Source organism: Quercus suber, unplaced genomic scaffold, assembly GCF_002906115.3.
Source record: "Quercus suber isolate HL8 unplaced genomic scaffold, Cork oak 2.0 scaffold_177, whole genome shotgun sequence".
Taxonomy (NCBI): domain Eukaryota; kingdom Viridiplantae; phylum Streptophyta; class Magnoliopsida; order Fagales; family Fagaceae; genus Quercus; species Quercus suber.
Window position 1 is genome coordinate 859,524 of NW_027069637.1, and position 15,560 is coordinate 875,083.

The following is a 15,560-nucleotide window of genomic DNA, read 5'->3' on the forward strand; positions in this document are numbered from 1 at the left end:
TTTTTTCTTTTCTTCTTCTCTCTGTCTCTCTGCAAATTTCAATTTCTAGTTCTCCACTCAATCTGTTTTATCAAGGAAAAAAAAAAATCTATATATATATATATATTTTGGTCTCGTTCTATCTCTGCAAAAAATTCAGTCTAATCTATCTTCTCTTGCTTTGTTTTGCAGATCAATCATATATCTCCTTTGCAAAGGTAGGCTTCATATACAAGGTAATTGTTATAGATATTATTTTATTACTTTTTTATCGCTTAAATTTCTTTTGATTATTATTTTTTCTTTTTTTGGTTGCAAAGTTTTCAAGATTAAAATAAAAAGGTTTTCAGTTTTATGATTAAACTTTTTTAATTCAATATGAATATGTACTAGAATCTATCACATTATAAATGATTTAATTAAAAATTAGGTCATAATAAAAATGAACATAAAATTTTTTCTAAGTTATGCATTTTTTTTTTTTTTTTGAGATGTAAGTTATGCTTCTTTTCTTATGCTTTTACAGTATAAAAGTAGGGGTAAAGTATGTATTTTAATTATGTGTTTAATTATTATTTTTAACATTATATTTTAGTTTGTTCTCTAATTTTTTAATGTTTTGTCAATTTAGTTATTGTCGTTATCTCAATATTTGTCATGTTGGCAACTCTTATCCAAGAAGTAACGCCGTGAAAAGTTAAAGACTAAATTAACAAAATTTAAAGGTTATAAACAAAATTAAAATATAATATAAAAAAAGGACTAAATAAAATCAAAAGTAAATTAAATTTTTTGAACCGTATAAATAAAAATGACATTTATTAAGAAAATTATTTTGGTTGAAATGATATTATTTATCATTTATTTATTAATATATATATATATATATTAAAAGCTGACGCATGGTTTTAGAATGACAGCTGTATTATATTTCTTTACTCTTTAAGAAAAGAAAAAAAAATCCAAAATAAACTGCATGTCTTTTTTGGTAATTTTGACAAAGGGGTCAGACTGTCATATGGCTTACATGTGCGTGTAACAACTTCAACCCTACATGGGTTATCAAAACAACTTCAACAGTTCAACCCTAGATCTCTTTTTTCTCTCTTTTATCACGTTGCGCGTGTACTTCTCCTGACTCATTCATTCATTCATCTTTTTTTTTTTTTTTTTTTCATTATTATTCTTCTTCTTCTTCTTCTTCAACCTTTTGCCTCCTTCTCTCTAAACACATCTTACACCTTCTTCCTCTCTCTAGATCGGCTCTTTCTGTCTAGATTCGTCGGATAGCAGTGTGGAAGGCCTCTTTCTACATCTATACATGTGTGTGTCTGTCTCTAAACGCTGTTCATGGTGCGGCTGACCTTTTAGGAGTTATTTTTGTACCACACACAGCGAGTTTCTCCAAAATAAGAACACATCTGTCCTCGGCGATGTCTGCTGTCTGTGTGATCAGATCAGACCATGTGTATATCGGCCGATCTGAGTAGAGCAAAGAGGATGGGTAGATCGCAGCCGTGTGGGAAGGCAGATCGAAATTAACAGGCTGAGGTTTTGTTGCCCGGTCAAGACCTATCTATGCTTTGATGTAGAAGGTATGGTCTTTGCTTCCTTTCTTCTGATCTATTATATCTGTTGCTATGATGAACTTGTGTCTGTGTTGTACCTGTGTTCTTTGTTAATTTTTATTTTTCTAGATCAGTTGTGTTTTCTTTTATATTTTCTGGTTTTTTTTTTCTTTATTTTCTTCCTTCCAGATTTGCCATTTCATATTCTTCGTTGTTTTAGCTTTCTTCCTATTAAAACTTTAGATTAAAGAAACTATCACAGGTCCTATTTTTTCAGAGCGAGGGCATGAAAAACAAGGTGGACGCCTTTGGTTTAAAATTGTTATGTTTTGGATTTTTCTAGGGGAGTTGATGGTTATGGTGAAGAGGAATTGGAGTATGAGGATCACTCTCCGCGATCCCTCCACCGGTCTTGCAGCGTCTATCTATCCCTCTGATCAGTGAAGCACACTAATGAATGATAAATGAAAATGGGTGTTTGAGTAATAACAGACGAGTCAATGCCTTAGTTTTTATTGTTTGTTTGTTTGTTTTTTTTTTTTAATAAATTTTTAACTATCATTTTTTGAGTGAAATGTGTGGTTTTTAAAATTAGATAAGTTCCCATCAAAAAATTATACAGTATTTTAAAATAGAGATGGGTTATTATAAGTTAATAAATAATAAAATAATCTTAAGAATAAGAATTAAACAACAGTTAATGAATTTCAAATTACAATTTATTCTAAAAAAGTCATAACCTTTTGAAAAATATGACAGTTAAAAAGGTTGGGAGGAAATATAAACCGTGGAAAATTTGAAAATTTTTATTTTGGAAGATTTAAAAAATAGTTCTTGACAATGAATAAAGGAAGAATAAAGAAATATTAAAAAAGAAATAAAGAAAAAAATTGGAATAGAGGAAGGATAGTGAGCCTATTAAAAAATTGTATTTGGAAAAATAGTTAGGCAAAAATAAAAAGTGACTAGTGACTCTCCAAATGGTATAGAGTCCTAGTGATGCTTTACATTTTCTTGCTTCTACTTCTGTATTTTGATTATTTATTATTTATTTTTAAATTTTTTGCGTAATGTACTACATGGTCTCTTGTTAACATAATGAAAAGTAGTAAACTAGTACGTACCCGAGACCCTATGTACCTACCCTACCTTTTTGCATTTGAATAATTGGGAAATTATATTCATATTATATTTATTTGTTTCCCGGTGTTACTTTTTCGTTTCAAATGCTTGAATTGGGCCCTATGCCTAAATCCTTGGTTTTAGATTTGAAAATACTTTATAGTGGAACACAACCTACAATAATACTAGCAGATAGCTTCATTTTAATATGTGGTATGTGATTATGTTTTAAGATCGGAGTGTATCTTTGATTATATATATATATATTTTTTGGTATGTGATTATGAATTTAGTATATAATGTACATTAGATTATCTAGTTAAATTTTCCTAACNCAAATGCTTGAATTGGGCCCTATGCTTAAATCCTTGGTTTTAGATTTGAAAATACTTTATAGTGGAACACAACCTACAATAATACTAGCAGATAGCTTCATTTTAATATGTGGTATGTGATTATGTTTTAAGATCGGAGTGTATCTTTGATTATATATATATATTTTTTGGTATGTGATTATGAATTTAGTATATAATGTACATTAGATTATCTAGTTAAATTTTCCTTACAAATAAGTATAATATGTTTTTATATGAATTTACTGGGAAAGTCTCTAATGGTTGAATAATAAATATGAAGTTCAATTCCCGCTTGCACCAAAAACTGATTGGTGTCTTAGTTTGACGATAAATAGCTATCGTCAGGAGAAATCAAAATAAAAATTGACTCAAAATATTTGGTCTTCCTCACAATTGAAATTCCAAAAAAAAAAAAAAAACTATATCACACATTTTTTAAGTTAAATAAATTCATCTCCAAATCTGTGGTTCTCACACTATTTTTTGTCTTAGTTTTATCTATAATAATATAAGTTTCAATATTTTGAGAATAAGTCAGTTTTTTCTCACGTTATGCAAATAAGCTATTTGAAATAAGCAATTTCCAAATGCATAAGATGAAAGTTTCTCACAGCACCACAATTTAAAACAACGTCCATGTATTAAACTCAAAGCGCTCTTTTTGGATCTTTTTATATTAAAAAAAAAAAATACTAAAACTGAATTAAAACTATAAGATATTGACATTATTAATATAAAGAGAAATTCTATGTCAACAATATTTTTATACCATTTTTAACATAACATTTTCACAATAAATTCTTAGTGGTAAGTTGTTATTGGTTGTTATAGGTGAGCAAAAAAGTGATTTTAAGTTGTTGATTCAAATTAAGACTAAGAGAGGTGCTACATCCATAATATTTTCTCATCAAATCATAGGTGGTTAGTCGTTATCAGTTCTAATGAAACTCTTTTTCTGCTTCACCAATAACAACTCGTAACAATCTGCCACATTGGATTTATTAAGAAAATGTTGTGAAAATGTTGTGTACATAGCATTTCTCTAAAGCCAATAACTACTTGTTACATATGTTTTGTTGTGAAAATGTTGTAAGAATGTTGTGGATGTAGCATCTCTTTAATATAAAATATTGATTTGACATATTTTTATTATAACTTACTTATCAAAATAAAAATATTTTGAGTGTAACTTGTCCTGAAACCGACAACCTCCTAGTTCTTCTCTATTTTTATTTTTTCTCCTTGAAAAAGTAACCCACACAACTTCTTCTTATTCTATTCTTTCCCTTTTAGATATCTGCATGGTACCAAATACCATACGCAATATGTCCACGTATTTTTAAGCTCATTCAAGAAAAACAAAGTATGATATAATATATTTGTGGTAATTGTTTAGTTACTTTTGTAGTTGATGTTGAACATAGTAGACTAATTCTTATAGACTTATTAAGTGATTAAATTATTAACTAATATTATTAATTAGTCGTCGTGTATTATTGATGTTGGAGATATAAAAAAGGATATTACATGGAAGTGCTCAACGACTTAAATTGCTATTTTTGTGTTAAAATTGCAAAAGTAGGGCTTATCTAATGTTATATGAATTATATAGTTTTTTAATATTTCATTTTAGGATCAAGTTTAGTTACAAAATTGGTTATAACTTACTTAATATCTTTGTATTGGAGGTGAATTTTGACAAAACTATCATTGGATTACACCTTTTTCTTATATCCTTTATTCTTGCAAAATTTTTAGAAAATTAAAAATCAATAGCTATTTCATCAATAAATTGTTTAAATTTCAAGTTTTTATAGTTTAAAATTATGTATAAAATATAAGCTTATAGATTATACAATAAATAATATTTGATTGACATAAAATTTGACATGTGTATTGAAAGCGTAAAGAACATGCAATTTAACGGTTAGATTTTCAAAATATATAGTAATGTTTATTTTATTGAGTAAGGTTGTAACCTTAGGCTATAACCAAATTTGTAGCTAAATTTTGTCCTTCATTTTATATGATAATTTAATTGTTCAATTTCTCATTAATAACATTTCTCATTAATAAATTTATTTAAGAACACCTTGGAGATGCCTGCTGTCTATGTGATCAGAACATGTGTACATCGGCGATCTGAGTAGAGCAAAGAGGATGGGTAGATCGCTCGTGTGGTAAGGCAGAACGAAATTAACGGGCTGAGGTTTTGTTGGCCGGTCAAGACCTATATTTGCTTTGATGTCAAAGGTATGATCTTTGCCTCCTTCCTTGTCTTTTTATTTTTATATTTTCTCTTTCAGATTTATTGTATCTGTTTCTATGATGAACGTGTGTTTGTGTTATACCTGTGCTCGTTGTTTCCTTTTTCTAGATCAGTTATGTTTTCTTGTATATTTTCTGGTTTTTTTTTTTTCTCTTGCTTTTCTTCCTTCCAGATTTTCTTCCTATTGAAACTCTAGATTAAAGAAACCATCATAGGTCCTTTTTTCCAGAATGACAGAAAAGGTGGAGGGCATGAAAAAACAAGGGGGGGTGGGGGGGGGAGAGAGAGAGAGAGAGAGAGAGAGAGATAAGAGCATCTCATTGGTAAACACAAAATCCTCTGTATTTTAAGTGAGTAAAACTGTAAAAGCACAAAATAAATGGTAGGATGAAGGAAACGAAGGGTAGGGCGTTGAGTGGAAATGTGTGGTTGAGTAATAAATGGTTGAGTTAATGCCTTGGTTTTTTTTTCTTTTCTTTTTCTAGAATGAAAATGTGTAGTTTTTAAAACTAGAGAAGTTCCTATAAAAAAATTATACAGTTTTTTAATTTTTGGGAAAAAAATGGAAATGGGTAATTTTAAGTTAATAACTGATAAAAATAATGTAAAAAATAAGAGGTAGACAACAGTTAGTGGATTTTAAATTTAATGAATAAATTAAATCTTATCAATTTCAAATTACAGAGAATTTTTAAAGAATTTGCACAAAGACTAACATAAAACAAGCTAAACTAAATGTCCTCAATCTGAAGAAAAATGAGAGATAGAAAGTGAAGTAGAAACTGCAAAGCGTACGTGAGTTTGTGGGTCTTAAAGTGTAAGAGTTTTAATTTATATATTTATTCTCGTTAGTTGAAAACTTGTAAGTGGGAATGATGAGGGTATTTTAGACATAAAAAATGAGGAATCCAAATAGGGGAAGCCCCTTAAATAGTAGTATAGAAAAACCAATGTCCATTTGAAAAATATGACAGTTAAAATAATTCGTTAGGAAATATAAGCCTTGGAAAATTTGAAAAATGTTACTTTAGAATTTTTTTAAAATATAGTTGTCAGAGAATGAATAAAGGAAGAATAAAGAAATATTTAAAAAATATATATATTTTGATTGAGATAAAGATATAGATAGAGATAGAGAAAGGATCTACGAATTTGAAAAAGTAGATAAGTAAAAATAAAAAATATTATTATTATTATTTTTATATGTTTTTTTTTTTTAAAATTTCCCCACCCTACCTTTTTGCATTGGGAGTAATTGTGGGTCTCACTATTTTTGCCTTTTAGTTCTATTTCAAATAATTTAAGTGTGTTTGGATTGGGTGGAACTAATTAAAACTTGGGCCAGCCAATTTGAATAGCTTAAAAGGTTCCTGAGTGAAGATTTTTCTTCCCGCCCATTTCATTTAGTTAAAGGGTCTTCGACTTTGATAGAGAAAAGCCACACCTTCTAAACTTGATTCGTTTGGTGAGGGAGTTTTGGACATTTGGACCCAAATTCAAGAGTCAAGTGATTATTTGCTTACAAGTCCATTCGGTGTAGTGTGGGCTTCTCATTAAAAAAGGATGCTCATGGGCATCAATTTAACCAAAAAAGTCATTGATAGAGAAAAGCCACACCTTCTAAACTTGATTCGTTTGGTGAGGGAGTTTTGGACATTTGGACCCAAATTCAAGAGTCAAGTGATTATTTGCTTACAAGTCCATTCGGTGTAGTGTGGGCTTCTCATTAAAAAAGGATGCTCATGGGCATCAATTTAACCAAAAAAGTCAGGAGTCATGTAAGAGTTCAATAATATGTCAAAGTTCCATAATAAAAAACATTGCATCCAAGTTCATATCAAAAACTAAAAGACATTACAGATTAAGGGAATAAAAAACCAAAATGATTACGTGGCATATCAAAATATCCTTGATGACAAAATCCAAGTCCAACCATCCAGAGAAGCCTACTGGGTCACCACACCTGACTCTGCATTGCAAATAACAAAACCAACAACCCAGAATCTCTCTTAAACCATTATATCAACAAAAATATTCAATAAAAAAAAAAAAAACCTTGTACCAATTTAAAGATTTAAGGAGGACCATTGAAAATTCCTAAAACATTAAGCACTCAGAAAAAACAAAAAGCTCTACTTTTATTTAAAAGTAATTATTAATTTGACGAATCAATTTTTTTTAAAATCATTTCCTGGTGTTTATGCAGTTTCAGAATCACTGTGACAAAGTTTGGAATTATTGAATAAAAAACTGTGTCTAAAGTAATTTGTAAATATTGACTTATGATAACAGTGATACAGAATAGATCAAACCCAAGACATCATAAGAAAAAACATGAAAACAAATAGAAGCTAGTTTGAAACATAAAAACCTAGATTTACAACAGGAACAGATCGAACAACTAGATTAGAATATTAAAAAAAAAAAAAGAGATCTGAATAAGATAGAAATGAAGAAATATGAAATAAAGACTGAAATGGAAATTGGAACTGAGCTTAATCACCATCGGAAATGAAAGGAAAGTAGTCTCTCACCTGTGCGTATAGAAGCTTCTGTAGATCTGTATCTGTAGTGTAGTGTAGATGAAAGAGGAGTGGTTGGAGTTTTGAGGAGAAGAAGAAGAGTCAGAGATTGAGTAAAGATTGACGACGAAAACGAAGAGACACGAGCTTGAGATTGAGATTTGAGAGAGGCGTGAGGTTTGGTGACTGGTTCTGAGGGGAAGACCAAATATCTAAGCTTATATACCTAGGTTATAAGGGTAAAATGGTAAAATTAACTTTATAAGCTAATTGGGTCAAACAGGTTAAACATGTTGAACACGAACATGACCCGTTTAATAGGTCAGCCGCGTGAACCCGAATATGACCCAAACCCGTTTAACCTCAACCTATGACCTGTTTATAAACGGGTTAGTCGTGTTGGGTTTGCGGGTCGTGTCAGATTTTGCTACTCCTAATTGGAATATGCAATTTTCAACCCCATCATTGCTGCCAAACCAGATTTAATGTGTGGCCTAGCTTTCTTGTGGAAAAGAATATTAGACTTGACGTACGTAATTTATCTTTTGCTCTGACCAAGCTGCTTAAGTTTTGAACTTTTAAAGTACTCATGACTCTTGAACAAGAACCAATTAGAAATACAAGAATTGAAAAATTCATTTTACAATCTCGACCCACCATGCCCAGAATCCTATTATTAGCATATCCTTCATACCAAATCCATAGCCAACCCAAATCTAATTAAACAGCTCAAACAAAACTACAAACCCAATAAGCCCGCTATTCAAATAGCCCAGCCAAGTCATAGACCCACCTAGTAGTACCCTGTACTCAAGCCCATGCCCAATTTCTTGACCCAACCATGAACAAAACCCAGCACCTTAAACCCATGCCTAAGAAATAAAATTTCAATCCACAATTTTAAATTTTCATAATCTGAATTTATGTTATCATTTAATATTTATATTTAAAATAGCTTAGATATTTCAACAACAAAAATTTCTTGAGAGAATGAATGAAGCAACCCCAAACCTTACTTCCTTTTAAACGAATATTGAGAGGGTGTTTGGATTGGGTTGTTTTGATATGAGAAGTAGGATATTCAAATGAGGTACCTGGCCTACCTAGATCCTATTATATCCTTATTACATCATAAACTAAACTAGGGCTTTGTCTAGTTTGGCTTGCTTTTCATTGAATGGTATACCAAACCTGATTTTTATTTTTTTTAATCAACAACTATATATAAACAGGCACTCCAGTTATATTTTTTAGTACTCACAGAGGTAGGACATAACCCTCAATAGTCAATCCTCAATGCCAGCTACCCCTACCATTTTCCTAATTTAATTTCATAATGTTCCAAATTCTATGTAAGTTTTGAGAAAATTATATTTGATACAGATAATATTAAATAAAATGGTGAGGTCAAAATTTTCTCCAAATTCCTAAGTTGGTCTTTGACTAGTGTTGTTGTGATTGAAATTTTGTATAGAGTAAGCAAGCAGCCAATATAAGCAAGAAGTAGTAATTAATTGTCAAAGGCCAAGACTCATGTTTGGGTTTTGGGATTCGCTTATTTTACTGAAACGGAAAACTCTTTGCTAAATGTACTGTAGATAAAGATAAAAAGTTAACTGAAATAGTATAGTGGGACTCATGAATAATACCAAAAAGTGCAATAGGATCTACAAATAGTAGCAAAAATAAGCTAAATAATAAAATAAATTGGCAAAATTAATCATGTCAAACGGACACTCATTTCTAAATTCATATTCCCAATTCCCAAGTCACCTCATTTATAATTATAGATGCTTGCATAGTTTTTAAACCTTTTTGGCAGGACACTGTTGGATGCTACTGTACCTTTCCTCAACTACAAGCTAGTTTCGACGCTTGCCTCTGCCTCTAATTGCACGCCTGCGCAAAGCAGCAGCGGCAGCAGCAGCAGCGGCGGCGGCAGCAGCAGCGGCGGCAGCGGCAGCAGCGGCAACAGCAGCAGCGGCGGCAGCAGCAGCGGCAGCAACACGACCTCCTCTGGTCTGCAAACAAGTTTCACGTGTTATAATCTTGTGTATACTTTGAATGTGTTATTAGAAATATGCTAGTGTTGTAACAAATTGAGTGTGGATCCGTTTAATTTTTACAGTGTTGCAAAAAGGCATGCAATAAATATGCATATTTAACTGAAAAGGAAACTCATCATCAAAGGCATATACTACAACAACCACTATGATGCAAATTTGAAACCCTAACCCCAAATATGTTTGATGCCTCATATATTTCATACATAATTTGTCAATTCAAAGTGAAAGATGTACAACAGAAAAATCACATCATGTCTCTATGTGTGTATAGTATATATTTTATAAGTTTTTATTGTGTTATCCATTGTGATTGAGATTTCAATTAACTTGTTTAAACACTAAATTAACTTAGAAAAATCAGTAGTAAGTCATTGTAGGGGTCTAAACCTAATCAACACCATCGAAGTTTCAAGAGGTCAGATTTGTTCAGGTTTGGATGATTCTCCATTAGATACACAAAGAGGTGTTAGCTAAGATACAAGGCTCTTGGCCTTAACTAGGTACTCAGTTTGTATATGCTCTGAAGATTCAAAACTCTACTTTCCATTAAAACATTACTTACTGAAATATCATTTATGGTACAAAAAATATGAGCAATATATGATCAACTTTTGACATGAATCAAACGGTTTTTACCACTTTTCCTTAAATTCTCACAAGGGTTTTTGTTCTTTTACTTACCCTCATGTGGCACCTGTTCTGATGCTCCTGAAGTTCAGATCTACCTTGGACGAGAGCTTCGCAGTACCTGCACGGACGGAGAGGCTTGTTTTCCAAGTCGCGCTTCTTTCCCTTAAGAGCGTACACCGGCGGCTTCTTTTGACCCTTAGTCATTGCCTTCTCCAAACCCTTGAAATCGTTCTCTACCAAAAGAAATTTTTTGAAATGGGGAAATGGGCCAGTATAGGGTGGGTTTGTTTCTTTATAAATCTGATTTGAGCAAGACCAAAAAAAAAAAAAAAAAAAAAAAAGCCACTTTTTTTTTTTTTTTGAGAAACAGTATATATATAATCTAATAACGCAAATGATTCATAACTTTTGATGTTATATGTTTTGATTATAATGCACATTAAAAATGGTGCTAATAATGAGTGCCCAATAAAAATAATATTACTCCAAATTAAACACGATAATTTAACAAAGTAAAGGAAAATATTGAAAAAATTTGCATTGCTAAGCTATCTTTTCTTAATTTGGCAAAAATATTGTTATACTTTGATTATGTTTATCTCTTTTTACTTTTACCTAATTCCCACGCAAAAAAAAAAAAAAAACGTCGTCTAGGCAGATTGGAAATATCGGGTGTGTTTGGTTATCGCTTATTTGCTGAAAACATGTAGTAAAATAATTTTTAAATGTGTGAATAGTGCTGTGAAACCCAAATTTATGGTGAAATTTGTGTTTAGATGACTTTTTTGGGTCTGTGAACAATGCTGTAAAACTCACATTTTTTCAACAAAACGCACAAATGCAAAGAGGAAACGCTTCCCAAACACATATCGTATTATCTTTAGACAAAAAGTTAAAAGAAAAAAAAAGCGGTTGTTGTCTATTTAGAACAAAATGGTGTCGTTAAAGGAATTTAGTTCAATTAAAAAGTCAATTCTACTTGCACCACAATCTACTAGAAACTTTGACCTCACTCTCTCTCTCTCTCTCTCTCTCTCTCTCTCTCTCTCCTCCCCTAATCCAAACTCTCACTCTCTCTATTTATCTCTCTCTACAATCTTAGGGTTTCAGACTCGACCAAAGCTCAGCCATGGAGTTGCAAACTGGCATGGGATTATCTAGATCCTCATCCTTGTCCCTCTCTCTTCGTATTTGAAAAAACTGTGTGTGTGTGATGTTTTGCCTTTTGTTTTTGCAATTGCCTCTTAATACCCAAAAAAAAAAAAAAAAGATTCATTGAAATCATATTTTTAAAACTCAATTTTAGTTAAAATTTTAATATTATTTTGCAATTTCAATTGAATGTCACCAAAAAAAGAAAAAAAAAAAAGAATTCTGAGTATACATTAAAGAATTTGTAACAAGATTATCAAAATCATATTTTCAAAACTTGATTTTAGTTAAAAATTTATATTTAATTGAATGTCACAAAAAAATGTATACTGAGTGTGCATTAAAGAATGTGTAATAAGATTATAGCTTTTATAATATGTTTTAATGTGTTTTGGGCAATCTTGGTATAGAAGACAAAACTTGAATTACTTTCTCAAAAAAAAAAAAAAAAAAAAAGACGAAATTTGAATTTGAAGGTCACAATCTTTCTTCTTCTTCTTTTTTTTTTTCTTTTTTTTCTTTGTTTATAACAATCAAGAACTTCGTTTATAAAAGTCTACATGTAAGATATTAAATATTCTTTGGTCAAGTTTATTCAAAGCATTTAAAATCCATAACATGGGAGGACTAATGTTAAGATGCCAAGTCTAATAAAAAAAAAAAGACGATAATATCCGAAACGTACATTCACGAAACGCTAGATGTGACATCAATCGAAGATGACTGAGCAAAGATCGTGGGTGCTCTGCATAAAGAACAATGATTGCACAAAAGAGTGGTGAAATTCAAGTTTGAGCAACTGAAAATAAAATGAGTTAAGTGTTTTAAGAACAAGAAGAGAGGATTAAATTGTTTCCATCCCTAGCTAAGACTGAGGTTGTCTGAATTTGAGCTAACATCACGTTACAAACATGATCAAATACTACATGATCGAAGGCCCATTTAATATGAGGCATTTCAGCTGTGAACCTGTATTGTAAATGCCATGCAAGTATCAACTCTTGAGGGAAGATGTTGAGCAAGTTGCTTTGTTAGATCTCTGACAAATAGCCCTCATAGTCACTTCTGAGAGAGGTAGGATATGTTAAAGAATCTCCAACAGGCCTAAGTTCTAGAGAAAAGAGGAAGAATAGTTAAAAAAAAAAAAATACCTGGCATGCCTGGCAAACATTAATGTCGTCATCATGAAGATGTAGAACCAATCAAGGGATGGCAGCATGTACCTAAGAATGGTGAAGGTGAAAAAAAATGCGAAATCTGAAGTTTATATCCACCATGCACCACAAATGATTGACCCCAAGGTAAGAAAGTGTAGAAAAATCAAAACATAGCATGTTCTTTGTAATTCAAAATATGATCAATGAGGAAAATGTCAAAAACATGCCCAGCAAGTAAAGGTAATAACGATAGAAACTCATAATAGTGATTATTTTTTAATTTTTTTTCTATTTTTATAATACCCTGTGCAGACATGTTTTATGCTCAAACCAATCAGTTCATTAAGCTCTAGTTCAAATGGCCTTTCCTATCTATATAAGAACAGGGTGGTAGGAGAAGTCTTACCAAGAACCAAAATAACGATCTATTTCAGTTAATATGCCAAAGAGTAGAGGAACACACCTGAAGATTGCGCAGCCGACAGAAAGGTTAAGCAAAATGGGTTCCACAGCTGCTTCATTGGGTGATGACTCAAGTATCTAAGACAAGTCAAAAAAAAGTGCAAAACAAATTAATCAAGATTACAGTGTACAAGATAAATAAACATGTAATCACCGAAATTAATTTATGAAACAATCACAAAGAAGGGAATTCACCATGAGTAAGCGTGAAACTGCAGTTATCCCAACGGATAACTGCAGTTATCACAATCATGGGTCTTCTCCACACAAATGCAGCTAAAGGGTTTGGTGAGGTACAATCAATGTGGTGGCAGCTACTATCCCTCCAATCACGTCAGGGCTAAGCCCCTCTTTGAAGCTCTTCCTTTACAATGTGGCTCCTCTCTAGTAATGTGCCCTTGACGTGGCAAGTCTTCTGGGAGTTGCAGCAACCAAGACAGCACTGTTCAGAGGTTTTCTCCACACAAACGCAGCCAGAGGGTTTGGTGAGGTGCATTCAATGTAGTGGTAGTTACCATCCCTCCAATCACGTCAGGACTAACCCCCTCTCTGAAACTCTTCCTCTACAGTGTGGCCTCTCACTGGTAATATGCCCTTGACGTGGCAATGGCTCGCCTCTCTGGCTTTACCGTCCGAGTGTATGGGCTCCTTGGAACTGTACTGGCCTCTGTGGTCTTGGGTATGGCACATGGCATTATCACCATATTAAATTTATGTACCCCACATTAGTTATGCAAAGTTTCTCATTAGATTTCTATATTGTATATAATTTTGAAAATCATTATTGAATACTACATATACAACATCAATTCACAATTATTATGCATGAAATCCTACTTAATACAACACAAATAAAAAAGAATATATTAGTCCAACAATATCTCCTAAATTGAATAAGGATAGGTGCATGAGATCGTTCAGCTCAATTATAGTTTTTTTTTTTTTTAAAGTTCAAGATGTTCGCATACAAAATATCTTAATAGAAATAACATAAAAATATGCTCATTAGTTTAGGGAAAAAATAACAAAGTTAATCTAAACAGTTTAATTTTTATGGAAAGCTAACAAAAGAAAAATCTAATTTTGATTCTAATTGAATTTTTTTTCTAAACTTTAGTTCAATATATATATATATATATATAACCTAGTTAGTGATGGACCGTATAAAGGCATGGTATATTATATAAATAACTTATAAATTTGAATTATTTTTAGTTTAAAAATGGCTCATAAATATAAAATCATTCAAACTCTTTTTTCTCTAATTATATATATATATATATGAGAGAGAGAGAGAGAGAGAGAGAGAGAGAGAGAGAGAGAGAGAGAGAGAGAGAGAGAGAGAGAGAGAGAGAGGATGATTAGGTTTTTTTTTTAAAATTTTTTTTTATGGTTTATTTATGTTGGACTTCTCGTTTCGTATACTAAATTAACTCACTTGACATAAAATTAAAAAAATTTAGGTTAGATGGGACAAGTGGGGCAAAATTAAACTTTAATTCAAATTCATTTTTTACATTGAACTAACTCACTTGGTACAAAAATTTAAAAGCTTAGATTAGATGGGACACTTGGCAAAAATTAGACTATAATTGAATTCCAATTTGAAATTTAATTGTCTGAATATATATATATATATATATATAAAACGTTGAAACTTAAAACCAATAGGCTGCAAAGTTCACATAAAAAATAAAAATAAAAGTTGCAAAGTTCCATGTACGAAAGCAAATTGTTTACGGTAAAATAAATAAATAAATAAATTAAAAAAAAAAACTAAACAAGAGATATAACCAATGCGTAGTAAAACTAAACTATATTTTTTGTGAAGTTCTTTCCATCTAGAACAAGCTTCTTTGAAAGTCGTCAACCTCTATAATTCATCTCACCATTTAAAACCCTTTATCCAAATCTATGTAACTGGGTTTAATCCAAGTGCATTTGGTTGGTTCTCTTCTGAAAGATATACTTTTACTAGAATAATCACTAAAACAGGAGTGATACTTCTTAGTTTTGAGAGAGTAGAATATGTTACTGTTGTCCACAACAGTAAATCTTATTACTCATACCTTTTTCCATAACCAATTCTGAAAAGGAACCAAAGGAACTAACATATAGCATTTTATTTCCAATATTTGTCACTTTATGCCATTTCATCATTGTTCCAATCAAGGAGAGATTCAATGAGTAAATTTGAATACTTGGCTCGATTTGATTAAGCTCAAACACTGCAAAAAGCTTCACATCACTTTCCAACAAATAACTATTGCACGAATC

The 15,560-nt window shown here is 31.3% G+C and overlaps 1 long non-coding RNA gene across 2 annotated transcripts; it reads left to right on the plus strand.

Annotated features, from left to right (window-relative positions):
- Window positions 1–10,022, plus strand: LOC111984929 (uncharacterized). Of its 2 annotated transcripts, none has more exons than XR_002879986.2 (4): window positions 1–215; window positions 1,238–1,574; window positions 5,113–5,278; window positions 9,639–10,022. It is a non-coding gene; the product is annotated as an uncharacterized LOC111984929 (long non-coding RNA). The 2 variants fall into 2 exon arrangements; XR_010630796.1 differs by having other exon boundaries at window positions 1–197.
- Window positions 10,023–15,560: the final 5,538 nt, after the last annotated feature.